The sequence below is a fragment of the Thunnus maccoyii genome, chromosome 16, assembly GCF_910596095.1.
Source record: "Thunnus maccoyii chromosome 16, fThuMac1.1, whole genome shotgun sequence".
NCBI lineage: Eukaryota > Metazoa > Chordata > Actinopteri > Scombriformes > Scombridae > Thunnus > Thunnus maccoyii.
This window is the reverse complement of record NC_056548.1, coordinates 21302697-21316262: the sequence shown is the minus strand read 5'-3', so window position 1 is coordinate 21316262 and position 13566 is coordinate 21302697. Positions and strand designations below refer to the sequence as shown.

Below are 13566 nucleotides of genomic sequence, written 5' to 3'. Positions count from 1 at the left end.
AGGGAGAAAGAAAAGGATAGAAAGAGATGGACAGAAGGAAAGAGAGATACAAAGGGAGGATGATTTGGGTTTATAGTGCAGCAGGAGAAAGTGTTTACATATTTGGCCTCATGGTGAACTAGCACAACATAATTACATAGGTTTTTTTTTTTTTTTTTCTTACATAAAGAGCAGGTGTTTATCAAGAAATAAGAATAGAGTCTATTTTACGGAGATTATGTTGTAAATGCAGAAAATAATCATAGAGAGAAAGTGGGAGAGCAGGGTAGTGAAGAGAACAAGACATGCAAAAACAGAATGAAAGATTTTACACAATGACAATTAATTCTGTGATTGTACATGAATGATTAACCCTGCAAGTATTTCCTGTTAATTAACATTAATACGAGGAAGACCATTAGTCATTATGATGAATGACGACATCTTTTTGCTGACCTAAGAGCTTTGAGACAGAAATTATGGTCAGATCATTTTTCACTGGCAAGGAAACAATTCATATCTAAAAGTGTCTCTTCATCTAATGGTTCATCATCAATGTACCAAAATCAGTTGGCAGTCTTAATGATGATCGCACTGTTTCTCAGCAAGCATTTAATGTGGGAGGTGGCTTTGCTCAGTGGTAACCCAAAACCAATTATATGGTGATAATGGTGTCATAACAAATATTTGAAGCTGATATCAGAAGCATACCTACAGAAACAGACAAAATGAGTGACAGAAACGCTTTACAATGCAACAAGACAGTCTGTGGCATTAAAGAACATGGTGATATTCTGTTGTTTTAGTAGCCAGGATCATGGACTGTATATAAAGATGGATGTAGCGAGGTATGACATCCCTCATTGGTTTGCAGCTTATGGTCAGTGCCAACTTTTCCATTTGGAGCCAGAACCTTCCAAATAAGGAGTGCAGATTGTTGCATTTCACCCTCTGGAAACACGCCCTCCTCAGACCAAAGTGAACGTTAGCTTACTTGGAAGACCTAGCAGGGAACACTTGGGCTAACGTTAGCTACTTTCGTTAAATTGTGCCAATACGGCAGGTATAATAATCAAGTAACATTAAAATTACCGAAATATTGCGACAATACTCCGACAACAGGTGAGCGAACTGTCAATCACAGCTGTCAATCAGTGCCCACACAGTAGACATCAAAGCTACTATAAGTCTTCAGATCTTATTAATGGAGCAATAATTCCAAAAATGACCACCAGCACACTTATTAGAGGGCCAAAATTTTGTGACTGAGACTGTGATGGCTCTTAGAATAAAATGATTGACTTAGTGTTTCTAGAGAGAAGTTGGCGCTTTTTGAATAGGAGTCTATTGGAGCCAGCATCTAGTGGCTGTCGGTGGCTTTGCACTTCTTGCACTGGCCTCAGTCTTAAGTCGTGGTAGTTGGTGCTTGGCCAGGACACAGAGGAATAAGCTATATCAGGCTCTAGCTATACAGACAATACTTGTTAGCAAGATACTTGTTGATTTTGGTCTTTTCATGGGATTTGTTGAGAAAACCAAACATAGAATATCTCCAGAGTTATTACCGTATTGGTCTGAATATAAGACGGAGCTTTTTTCCTGGAAAGAAGTGAGATTGTTTTATAATCAGGATCATCTTATATTTGGGCCAATATGGTATTTAATCAGTCTCATCAAATATTGGAAACATTACAAGCATCACAAAGGCATTATTTATTGCAGAGCTATTAAATTGGATTGCACTATATCATACAGGTGTTCCTGTTTTTTGGTCCATCCCTGCATGCAGTCTAAAAAAACAGCAATAGTTGTCATTTCAATTTCCCATCTTCCCACTCTATTTCAACATGTTTCCAGCACTGCAGCAGGACGTCGTTTCAAAAAACTGCTTGTCAAAATATTCTCAGAGATATTTTCCTTTAAAATTCTCCACAAAATCAGCCTTTGTTGCCAAAACACTCTCATACGAATAGCTCAGACTACTACCACTAGTACTGTATGATTGTGACCAAGTTCAATGAAGGATGAACAACAGTGTGTAAAGACTCCAGGTGTGTGTGAAAGTGACCTGTTACATCAGAGGCCGGACTGAGGGGGCGTTCGCAGGGAGAGAGCCTTTCGATTAGAGGCCAGCGTTCAAATCGCACTTTGAAGTGAGCATTGGTGCTTTGCCCACTGCAGTTCCCCAGTGGGCTGGCTTCCTTGAATACCCAAATGTCTCTCTCTCTCACACACACACACACACAAACACAAACCCGTGTATGTGACGCACACCAGGTTTACGCAACTGGAAGCAACAGCAAGCAAGAGAAAAAAGTGAGGAGAGGAATGGAAGAGGATGAAAGACGAAGGCAGTAATATCAAGAGACAAATCATGTTCAATCACTGTGAAGAAGCCATCCAAGACATGTCATCTGACACGAGTTTCATTTCAGATTCGAACAGTGTGCCTGTTTGGTCGATTTCACACAGGCTCAAAGTCCTGACGTTAAATTCATTGGCACAAATCTGATGTCTTTCGTGTCTGCCTAAACAGGGTGAGCCCACACAGGATCGGAATTTTCCATGGTTAGACAACCGTGAAAAGATCAGTGTCACTAAAGCTTGTAAGTCAGGTTTCCTGTGCGATAACAGTTGTAGACAAACACAAAACCATATGATCCAAGCAGCAAGACGCACACAAACACGTGTCTCTCTGTCGCTGTCCCTGTCGCTGGGCCCTGTGAATCCACAGCCTCCTCGCCTTGAAGGAAATCTCTCCTTGGATATTGACAGTGGTGCTTAGTGGTCCATTTAATTGAGAGAGGCACTGAGTGACAGGTGAAAAGGATGACGGGGAGGCTGCTACCGGAGCGAGGTGGATGTGTGGGGATCCTGCTCAGCGTAGATGCACTCAATTTACTGACCTGCCACGGCCACAACGCAGCGAGAGAGAGAGCAGAGGAGAAATGGCAAGCAGATAGTTAGAGGCTGCTGCTCCAGCTTGGTTTCTGTGTGGAGTGAATTCTTATTTGCGCTGTGCGTGTGTGTCGTGCAAAGGATATTACATTTCAGCATCTTTAATCTCTTAAATGTGAAATTCACATGGCAAGTTGCAAGGAAATGAGTATTAAAATATAATAACTGCCACTGAAAACTGAGCACATGATGACTTTAAGCCTGCTGAGTGATGTTAAATCCATGTTTTACATCCCAGTGTGTTAAATATCTAGTAGTGTGTGTGTGTGTGTTTGTGTGTGTGTGCGTGCATGCATCTGACACCACATCCATTTGAGCAGGAAGACAGGCAATACACTAACAGAGGCAGAACTGGGAAGCGGGATGACGTCAGTGCAAGACATTTGTTTATTGTGCGTGTGTGTGTGTGCATGTGTGTGTGTGTGGAGAGGCTAAACAATGCTACCGCTCTGTGTATTAATGTCCGAGATGGAAAAGAGGATGAGATGAAGTGAAAAGGCTGACAGAGTGGAAAGGGCAAAGCAGAGCACAGCTGTAGCAGCATCCTTACAGCGTCTTACAACAATAGGGCACAGAGAGCAAGACACACACACAAAGGGCAGGTTTTTTTGGGGGGGGGGACCATCAGCTCAGCAGGACGACGAGCGGCATTACAGAATAGAGCAGCCAATCCACTGTTTCAGGAAGCCAATGAGTGCTGTAGTGTGTCAGTAATTGTGTTCCTCAAGCCAGTCAGTCCGCCCACACAAGCTCAGTGTGACTGCTTACGGTGCAGCATGAAGAGTGCATTTCTATTCTCCTGTTGCTATAATTTGTGTTTATTCCTCCTGTGTGGGCCCCCCCATTCCTCTCTGCTAATCCTCAGCTTCTAATGTGTGTGCTTGGCAGAGCTGTCAGGAGCTTTAAAGGAAAAATGTTCTTCTTCTTTTTCATCACCAATCAGTAATAATAACATCATAATCAGTTATTTGTGAAACGTGATGCTACTACTATTTGCAATGTGCATGTAAGCAGTGATTGTTAATTGCTTATGTGAAGCAGTTTAGCCAGATTATCAAACCACTTTTGAGGTAAAACTGAAAGTGAACACACCCAAGATGTCAGTAATAATCAAAGAAATAAGAAAAGGAAAGAAAACTCTGTGTGGGAATAAATATGCTCAACCAGGCAGTCTGTGACTGTTACAATACAATACAGCAAAACAAAAATCTAATGACAGTCTGGGTAATGATTTCAAGTTTTGGCTTCATTTTCTCTTCGAAATAAGTTTGAATAACTTAAGATGAGTTTACAACCTGTCGGATCATCTCACCACTTCTGTTTTTGGCCTTGTAGACTTTCTTGTTCCCAGATCTGAAATGAGACCCAAGTTATAATAAACCAGACTTGTCCTTTTCTATTATCATTCTATTTCTTATTCTCTGCCCTTTTTAGCACAGCCTCAAAAGTGTGCCACCCTCCATCTCACTGCACATACTGTATGAGTATGTGACAAATAAAACATCTGAATCCCGTGAATCTATCCTTTGCACGTCATATTGTGGAAGTTAGGTGGAAACTTTGTGTCATTAATCATTCAAACAGAGTGCATACTTTCAGTCTTTTCTCGGTTCAGTTGGTTGTTCACATGAACAGTTACAGAAGTAGTTGTGTGAAAAATGAAAAAAAAAAAGAAAGAAGTTCAAGTCCTGATCACTTTCATACCTCTGCACACCTGGCTGCTGCGTGAAGAGGGTGTACATATTGGATTGTCTGTTTTAGAAAGTTAAGGCCGAGTTATGCTCAAAAGCACCTAGTTCTTATGACATGTTGTCTGATCGCATCAGAGGACAAAAGCGTTTATAGCTGTTCCAAATGGCCACACTCGAAGGCAGAGGGTGATCGATCAAATGTGGGGATAACAGTACACATTTTTGGATAATATTTGGAGCCTGCCCAATTCTGACATCAGAAAGGCGTGGAGGGGAGGGCGTCGCTGAAGCTGTCAGACAAGCACTTTGGTTGAAGCATACTGACGACTTAAAGGACTTGTGTTCAAATTGGCTGGAAAAAAACATTTTACTGTGTGTGTGTGTGTGTGTGTAGCTAATCTCTTTCCTATCACAAACCAGTGAGACGTTTGTCAAATGTGCACCTTCATCATGTCTTCCTCTTTATTGTGTACACAGACACGAACACACACACTGTCACATGCACACACATATATCCACAAATAGCACCTCTTGATAAAGGACAGTTCTGTCCGCCCAGTTCCTCATGCCATGTCCGACAACGCAGTCACAACCACCACCTTCACCACTCCTCCGCCTTTATGAATATTCATCAAACCAAACGGAAGGTGATGTCAGCTTCTTTTTTTTCTTTTTTTTTCCAGCCGCCGCAGTAGTTTTCCTGAGTGCTTTCTTGGAGCACTGGAACTTCAATGACATTGCAGATCAAGAGTCAGAGTGGCAGAAACCAGATGCAGAAGCAGCTTAGGGGATTTCTCTCAATCAATCTCTGCTGTTTCATCTCAGATGATCTGTGCACACTTTCAGCTTTTAGAAGTGGTGGATTTCAATGCTGCTTTGATGAACACTGGTGGGGGGAATCTGCAAATGTCAATTTTTGTTTGGATGTTAGATCTTCAACATCTCAGAGCAAAAGCAGAACATCGTTTGGCCTGAATGAGTATCCCAGAAAGTGAGAGGTTTTATGTATTGGGTTATGAATCAGGGAGTTCAGTACGCACACTCCCACAGAGAATTACCTAAGCTCATCTATTTTTTTCTGCTCTTCTAATGATCATTTAAGGGAACATCTATCACTTTAATTTGAGTGCACTGCAAAGTACTACTTCTTAGAGCTGTAAAAATCAAAAAAATGATCTTAAAATGAAAGGTGAATAAAAACCTTCTCTGCATATGAAGACCACTTTAACTCATCTGAGCTTATGGTGCAATAAAATCAATGAAAAGTTCAGACTACTTCTACAATTTCACAGAAAACAGAAAGAGGAATGGCTTGCTTTTTTCCTTTCTACTACACAACAGGCCTTCTCTTCACATAGTAAACATTAACTTTTCCCAATTGAAGTAAAGATTACAGTCTTGATTAATAGGTGCTGCAGCAGGCGTCAGTAAGCTTTATTCCAATGAGACCTGCAACTTATTTACTTACTTAATCCCCTTCGTTCCCTTTGGAACATCAGGCTGCGACTATCTGCTTCCATCTGGTTCTATCCTATGCAACATGTGCCTCGCCCCAAGTTAGATTAGCCGTTTTCAGTTCCGAGGTCACAGTTCTCCACCGGGTTGTTTCTGGCCTCCCTTGTTTCCTCTTTCCAGGTGGAGTCCATCTCAAGGCTACTGCAGCAGCCTCTCATAAAAAAAAAAAACAGTGCTGTAATTTTGCAATGCAATGCAAAATGTGGCTTCACCAAGTGAAGAAATGTTCGCCCTCCACTGTAACTATTCCACCAAATCTAATCATTCAGTTCGGGCTAACCTAAAAGCAGGCGCCTGTGACGCTCGTTTCAACACAAACGGCTTCCACTATAGTTTTATTGTCCTCTTAGCAGAAACGCTCATGCTGGTAGGGTAAGTTAAAGGCAGAAGTGCTGACCATGGTGCTGAATCCAATGGCTGTCTCATTCATGGGTTGATTCATGGCAGTCATTATTTGGGTGGACGGCCTGATTGCCCGCATGAACAGGCTGAATAGCCCTGACCTGGAGACCTGCTCTAAATCTCACTGCCTCATATAGGCAAACGCTTAAAGACAGCAAGATAGTATCAGAAAGCCATTTTAAAAAGATTACAAAACGAAAAGTGAAGATGCTGTGGAAATGAATAGACGAAACAACGTTGAAAGAAAGAATGAAAGGAGGAAATCAAACCTGAAAGAAAACTAAAACCAAACAAAAGTCTGTTGTGGTCAAAGACAGAGTGGGAAGAGACTGAATGTCATTAATGAGCCTAAATCATCAGACTACGGGGGATATAGAGGATGAGACAGAGGGAGGGTGGAGGCAGAGATGGCAGCAGGGATAGAGGGAAGGAGGGAGGAAGCAGATGACTGTAATTGTTTTCCTGACCTGACTTCTTTTTTATCTGTCCTAGAATGAGCTGGTTATGGTCTCCTTGCCTGAGAGGGGAGTCAGGTCTGCCTGCTGCCATCGCTGATTTACATTCCTCTGGCTTCACCCTCATCCAGCCATTCACACAGCAGCTGGTGCAGGAAGGCTGCACACAAACACACAGTTGCACACATATACACTAAATAAACTGTGGAAAGAAGTGCATGTACACTTTCAGCAGTCACAATTTACAATTTTTACATTGGAGGGCAAATATGATTTGCTGAGATCACAGATACAGTATATTGGTATCAGCCTATATGTTGGCAGATATGCAGTCTAGTCATTTGTTAAAGTAACAACAACATTTCAATAAATCTGTGTCTATGTTTTATGCTTATATTTAATAAATTAATAGATTTTTATTTTTTATTATTTTCAATTATCAGTAATGGCTTCAAAAATGGGTATGGGTCAGGCTCTAATTACATTAACTTAATCACTTGCCCCGTCACTGTTGCTACATCAAGCTCTCTGTTCTTGCATGGCACATATGCATTTTACAATAATAACGGTGGAAGATTTACCACTTGTAGTACTTATAGTATTTTTTAAACAATGGCTTCTTTATTTCACACAGAATTAAACAAAAGCTGGCTTCTCATTTCTAGCTGACAACCGTCAATTTTGTTGGCTAGAAATGACGCCTGTTCCTTGTAGATGTTATCAGCTGTAGCTAGCTAGCTAATTATCTCTGTGAGTTAGAGACAAAAACTCTGTCTGCAGCTTAGTTTTTAATGTTTCCAGCTCACTTGTTTTAAAGCAATAGCTGTGTAAAAGGATATTATATACACCTGATGGCTACATACATGACATGCTAAAAGACTGAGGTTAAAGCTCAAGTCTAAAAGTCAGCATCTATTCTTCACCAGTTAATAACCCCTGTAGATGACATCATGGAAATAAAAGAGCAGTATTGTAGAATAGCTATTCTGCCTACAGTATCATGAATAAAAATATAATTAAAATGTCCTTATACCTCTTTATATCTTTATACAAGAGAAACGTTTTCTATGATGAGGACTAACTGATTAGCAAACATAACGCTCAGATAATGTTGACTGCGTTTGCTGGAATGTAAACTTACCCACATCAAATACAGAGCACAAAGCTGTAAACATTACCCTAAACTGCATCCCACACAGTAGATTTGTCTGAACTGGTCTGTAAACCTATGTAATAAGCTAGCTAATGATATGCTCCTCCACTTTTGTAACGCCATGTTACTAGGTAGTAAGCTAGTTAGCCAAGCTTGCTAACGTTTGCAGCTTATGTTAGAGCAGATAACGTTACAGTTAGCACACATTTTCATTCTTGCGTTTTTGGTTTTTGGAAAGGCTACCCCTTACAAACTCTTTAAACCTGCAATAAATTATTTTTTTGGCCACCTGGGGCAGCAGAACCAAGTTGTGAACACAATACATAGACATATGATCACCTTTTAAGTTCATATGGTGAACTTGTTACGGAGCAACATTATCATTCAATTTGAAGTCATGTTTCTGTCCACCTGATGAATGTAAGTCCAATATTCACTCTCTTTTAGCTCTGTTTTTGCTCTCTACTGACTCCTGAGGAAAATATTTGGCACTTTAGGTGCTAAATGCTCCATAAAGTTCACCAGCTAGTCACTAACTTTTTCTGTTTGCCATTTGGTGCTGAGCAAGTAGTGTGCAGTGGGTTTTCAGAGCTTTTTTTGTTGTTGCTGAAAACAGCTGTCTCTTGTGGCCAAAAGGCCAAAAATGACACTATGGGAGCAGTGAGAGTGAATCAAAACAGTAAAGTTCGGGCCAGACAGCTAAACAATGACCTGAAACTCGCTATAAAGCTCCATAAAGCCGAGGAGAGCTGCAGAGTCGCTGATAATTCTCTGTGGGTTCATCACTATGAGCCACACTTCTCACATTTACATACTGTCATTTGATAGATTGTTATTATAAAATTTTGTTATATTGTAATATTGATTATAGCCACTTTAAATGCAGAGTATTGCTCCTACTACTTGCACACCGGTTCAACATGTGGTACATGCCGACTGCTTTCTGTTACCGTTAAAATTAATTTAGTTTAATTTTCGGTCAGTTAAAAATCTTCATCTTCTGTGTTCTGCCATAAGAAGCTTTGAGTCAGTGAGCTGCTGCCAGTTCAGATTTTCCCCAATTTCAGACGGGAGCGTGTCTTCGCACAAAGCTACAAATAAACTCTCAATCCACAGAGCTGTAATGGGATTATGAGCAGGAACTCAATCATCCAAGAGCTACAGTTGCTCCACATGTGAGCTGAACCAACACATTCACTCCTCCTAAAGTGTCAAAAGTGGGTGCCAATCAAAAATTTGACTCTAAAATTAAGACTAAAGAAGGGGAGAAAAAGTAGAGAAGTTTTTTGAACATATTCCATGTGCATACTTCTTTTCTGTTCTCTTCCAGGTTTAATCACACCTTCCCCTGCTGTCACAGCTCTGCTCTCCCTGGGCCACAGTCCCAATCCTATCAGGCTGAAACAGGAACAAAGACCGCTGTCCCTCGCTTCATACTCCCTCCATCCCCGCTTTCACCCCACACCAATCTCTAAAAAATCCCCTCTTGGTCGTGGTCCTCACCTCTGTGCGACCTGCCGGAGCTCATAATCCAAACTCATTTTGAAGGCAGAAAAGTCCCGGTAAGCTCCAGTGTCGCATCAGGAAATATTGGTGCGTGTAAAATATTCATGCCAGGGTGTGCCAGTCGCTGTTTCAAACTGTTTAAAAATTGCTAAATCAGGTTGTGGATTTTAGAAACTGTTTTGGGGTCTTGACTTTTCTATAATCCTTCATGGCCATGGTGCTTGGTCAGATGCATTTTTTACTTTGTGACTAAAACTGATAATAGCTGCAGCTTCATGCCTCAGTAATTTTAAATTGAATGCATAACAAAATGTCTGAATTGTCTCAGTCAACCATGGACTAATGCCCCCAGGCTGCAATATACACAGGATTTTGTATTTTATATCAACTAAAAATGGATGCACAGACCATAATAGAGATTCAGGATTGAGGCAATTTGCTGACCTTTGAGAAACCATCTCATAATTTTAGATCCATCCATCCAACCATATTTTTCTGCTACTAATCCAGGTGCAGGTTGTCTAGGCAGCAGACTAAACAAAATAGCCCAGCTGTTTTTCTTCCCAGCCACATCCTCCAACTCCTTCTGGACTATCCTGACAGCATTCCCAAGCAGAATGGGAACACTTCAGGATATACAATTTTAGATCCAATCCATAAATGCTTTTTCAGTATTTATCATCACACTCTGGACTGCATTTCTCAAAGTTCAGCTGTCAATCAAAAAGTGACTTCTCAGCTATGATGTCTTTTCTCTGGATTTTCTGGTCATGAGGTTTGAATTTTTAAAGTTGTCATTTTTATCTGCGTCTGCTCAGCTATGTGGGCTGAACTATAAACTGTAGTTTATTTTTATCCCAAACAAAATGAAAATGGAAAATGCTTCACTTTCTGTGTTGCAGACAGGGCTGTAGCCTGTCTACCATACAATGAGGTTATGTATTTCTGTATTTCTGTATGGGGGAGAGGGGGTTTGATTGTTTTAGCAACATGGGGGGAGTTTACATTGTGCTGTACAATTAAAAATGTACACATGCAGCCAAAGATGTTTAAATTGGACTAACTTTTGATCCCCAAATATATAAGGAATTCAGTTTTCTCTGCCTGTTTATTCCTGGTAGATTGGAGAAGGCATCATTTATACTTTCAAGTGGGGAATCAAAATTACAGACAATATCATCAATGAACTCAATAACAAAATAAAAATCTAAATATTAATAAGAAAAAGAGACTCTCTTTGTTGTCTGCTCACATTTTTCTGCTGAAGTGAAAACTCGCAGGGCAAGTTGGTGAATTACTACAACTAATACACTAGCCTGCCAGGTGCTAGCACTATCAGTCACAGTTTTAGCTCCTTGAGCTTCTTACTTTTTTGTCTGTGCTGGGCTGTTTTCTGTCCCTTGGCATTCTGTTCTCGGAGTTGTACATTCATTTAATGAGGAGTTTTATTGAAGCTGCCAATAAAAGATAAAGCTGTCCAAGCTAATGAGCTTTTTAACTGATAGTATAGTTAGTTATTAAAAAAAATGTATTTGTATTTTTGTCTCATAACTGTCTCTAAACTAAACTATTTTTTGTGGACCTGTTTATACTCTGGCAGAGGGGGTTAAAGTGAACTCGGCTAAGAATCTACAATAGTTTCCTCAAAGGTCAGCACTGTGGAGACAGCTTGCTACCGGTCAATGGCACGAATTTGCAAATCAAAGTTCACCAATATTGAACTCCACCTGAAAATTGACTTCGTCCCTGTGAGCAAATCAAATCATGTTGTGGATTTTAGCAACTTTAGCAATAAAATGTTGCTGTTTTAAATGCTGGTGTGAGCAGGCCTGAAGGGATGCATTGGGTGGGACTGGGACTCATGACACCAGCATCTCAAAATCCTGGCTTCAGCCCTGATGGCAGAGGAGTGAAAAGAAGAGGAAACTATGGAACACCAGGTGTCTTATGCATTCCCTATCGAGCAGCGTCACTGGTGTGTTGCTAACAATATAGCAGAACAGACACTGGCACTGAAATGTCAACAGCTGTTACTCTAAACTGAGTTGTGCACGTTGATAATGTAGGAGATTATACTGTTTGTATACTGCTTGATCCAAACCCCTAATGACAACCAATTACGTTATCAATGTGGAAAAGTACTGTGTTACCAAATCAGTTCACACCCTATGCGTTTGCTTTCAGTGTTACTCAGCGTGTCACTAACCTATCAGGTGTGACCCAGGCCTTTTGCCAGCAATGAACCTCACAGTCAGAGCTTCCTAAAGTCAGTGTTAGCAGAAGGGACACTTCAAAGAGCTGGATAAGCAGAGCATAACCTCTATAACTTTAGACTCATGTTCCACTTCATGGCTCCCGGCTCCCCCTTTTAAAAAATGATTACAGGGACCATACAAATCCTTTTTTCGCTTGCCAAACACAAACACTACCACGTGCATGGATGCACATGCACACAAACACACACACACACACACACTGAGATAAACAACATCTCCCTCCACTGGGTTGAAGCTCACAGGAACATAGATGAACTAGAATGTCCATAAAGACGTCAGATTTATTGCTGATTTTCTGCTTGAACTGCGTTTAATGTAGACTGTAAGGTATCAGTGAGGCCAATTTCCAGAAACAAATTACTCGCTTGGGTTGAGTCCTTTATGTGTTTGCTGAGTGCTGAATTTAAAGACCATTAACAGTCTATGGGCCCAGGACTTTGAGAGATCTCTAAGAGTTCCCCCTGGTGTGGAAACTGTTGACAATTCAGTGGGCTGTCTTTGTGCTGCAGGGGCTTGAAATGAATGAAGTAAATTTTCCGTAGCTGTGTTTGCTCTTCTATTCTGCAGCCCTTTTCTCTGATTATCAGTCAGGAAATCATATCGCTGTAGATCACATGCATTTCTGATCGGTGCACAAGCAGTGACTTTCAACAGCATAGCCAAGAGAGGAGTGTTTTCATAGTCTGTATCTAGAGATTTAACACCCTATCATCTACAGGTTGAAATTGAGATTTTGATCTTAAAACTTTTGTGTTTATAGTTGAAACAAGCAAATTTTCAAATGATTCTTACTCTCATGTTTTAAGATAATTATTTTTGACTTGTGTCTCCTAGGAAGGAATATATGTATGTGCATCCTTTTTTTCTTTCTTTTTTAACATTTTTTATTTCCTTGTTTTAGGTATTAATATCTCATGTTTTTCATACTTGCAAGTATTTGGGCATGTGCAGTAACATGTCTTTCTTTTTCTATCCTTCATTTTTTTCTATTTACTCTTTTTTATGATAACTGTTTTCTTAATGGATAATTTAACTGACTCGTGCATTACCTTTTATTGAATCTTTCTGATATAGACGTGTTCTTCAAATATATGTCATGTGCTTTTTCTCTTATTTAGGGAGCATCAGCATCATCCAGCCCCACTCTGGCTGGTCCACTCTTGGAGCAGATTGACTCTTTAATCATGCAGATCACAACCACCTAAGTGACAAGTGTGTTTGTGTCTCTATATATTGCTTCTTCTGCTGTGTGGTGTTTACTTGACAATACCTGATGAAGATCACTGTTAGATTGAAATGTTGTTCTATTCACTTAAATCTGCTGGGAGCTGCTTGAATAACGTCTCACGTTAGAGTGTTTTACTCCTCCCATTAAAATGTTTGAAAAATGTTCCTGGAGAGGGTGATTTATGTGCAATATGTTAACAAAGTGTCACATATGTTTGTTTTTTTTTAAGTCTCTGCAATTATAGTATGTTAGGCTGCTGTATAACACTAAAAATACGGCAAATTGTGTCACTATAAAAGACACCGAGTGTGACACAGATAAATATAAAAATGCTGCTCGTCAGTGGTGGAATGTAACCATGTACTGCTGTACTTAAGTACAAATTTGAGGTACATGTGCTTTA

General features: G+C 40.3%; 2 long non-coding RNA genes across 2 annotated transcripts in view; one reads left to right on the top strand and one right to left on the bottom strand.

The window, feature by feature from the left end:
• Positions 1-13325, top strand: part of LOC121880801 — a 41498-nt gene extending 28173 nt beyond the window's left edge. The window contains exons 4-6 of the long non-coding RNA XR_006091645.1: positions 7038-8573; positions 9484-9715; positions 13054-13325. This is a non-coding gene — a long non-coding RNA (uncharacterized LOC121880801). The remainder of the gene's footprint in view (positions 1-7037; positions 8574-9483; positions 9716-13053) is intronic.
• LOC121880800 lies at positions 4396-9538 on the bottom strand. The gene is made up of 3 exons (XR_006091644.1): positions 9463-9538; positions 6097-7160; positions 4396-5528 (listed from the first exon to the last, which is right to left on the bottom strand). It is a non-coding gene; the product is annotated as an uncharacterized LOC121880800 (long non-coding RNA).
• Positions 13326-13566: the final 241 nt, after the last annotated feature.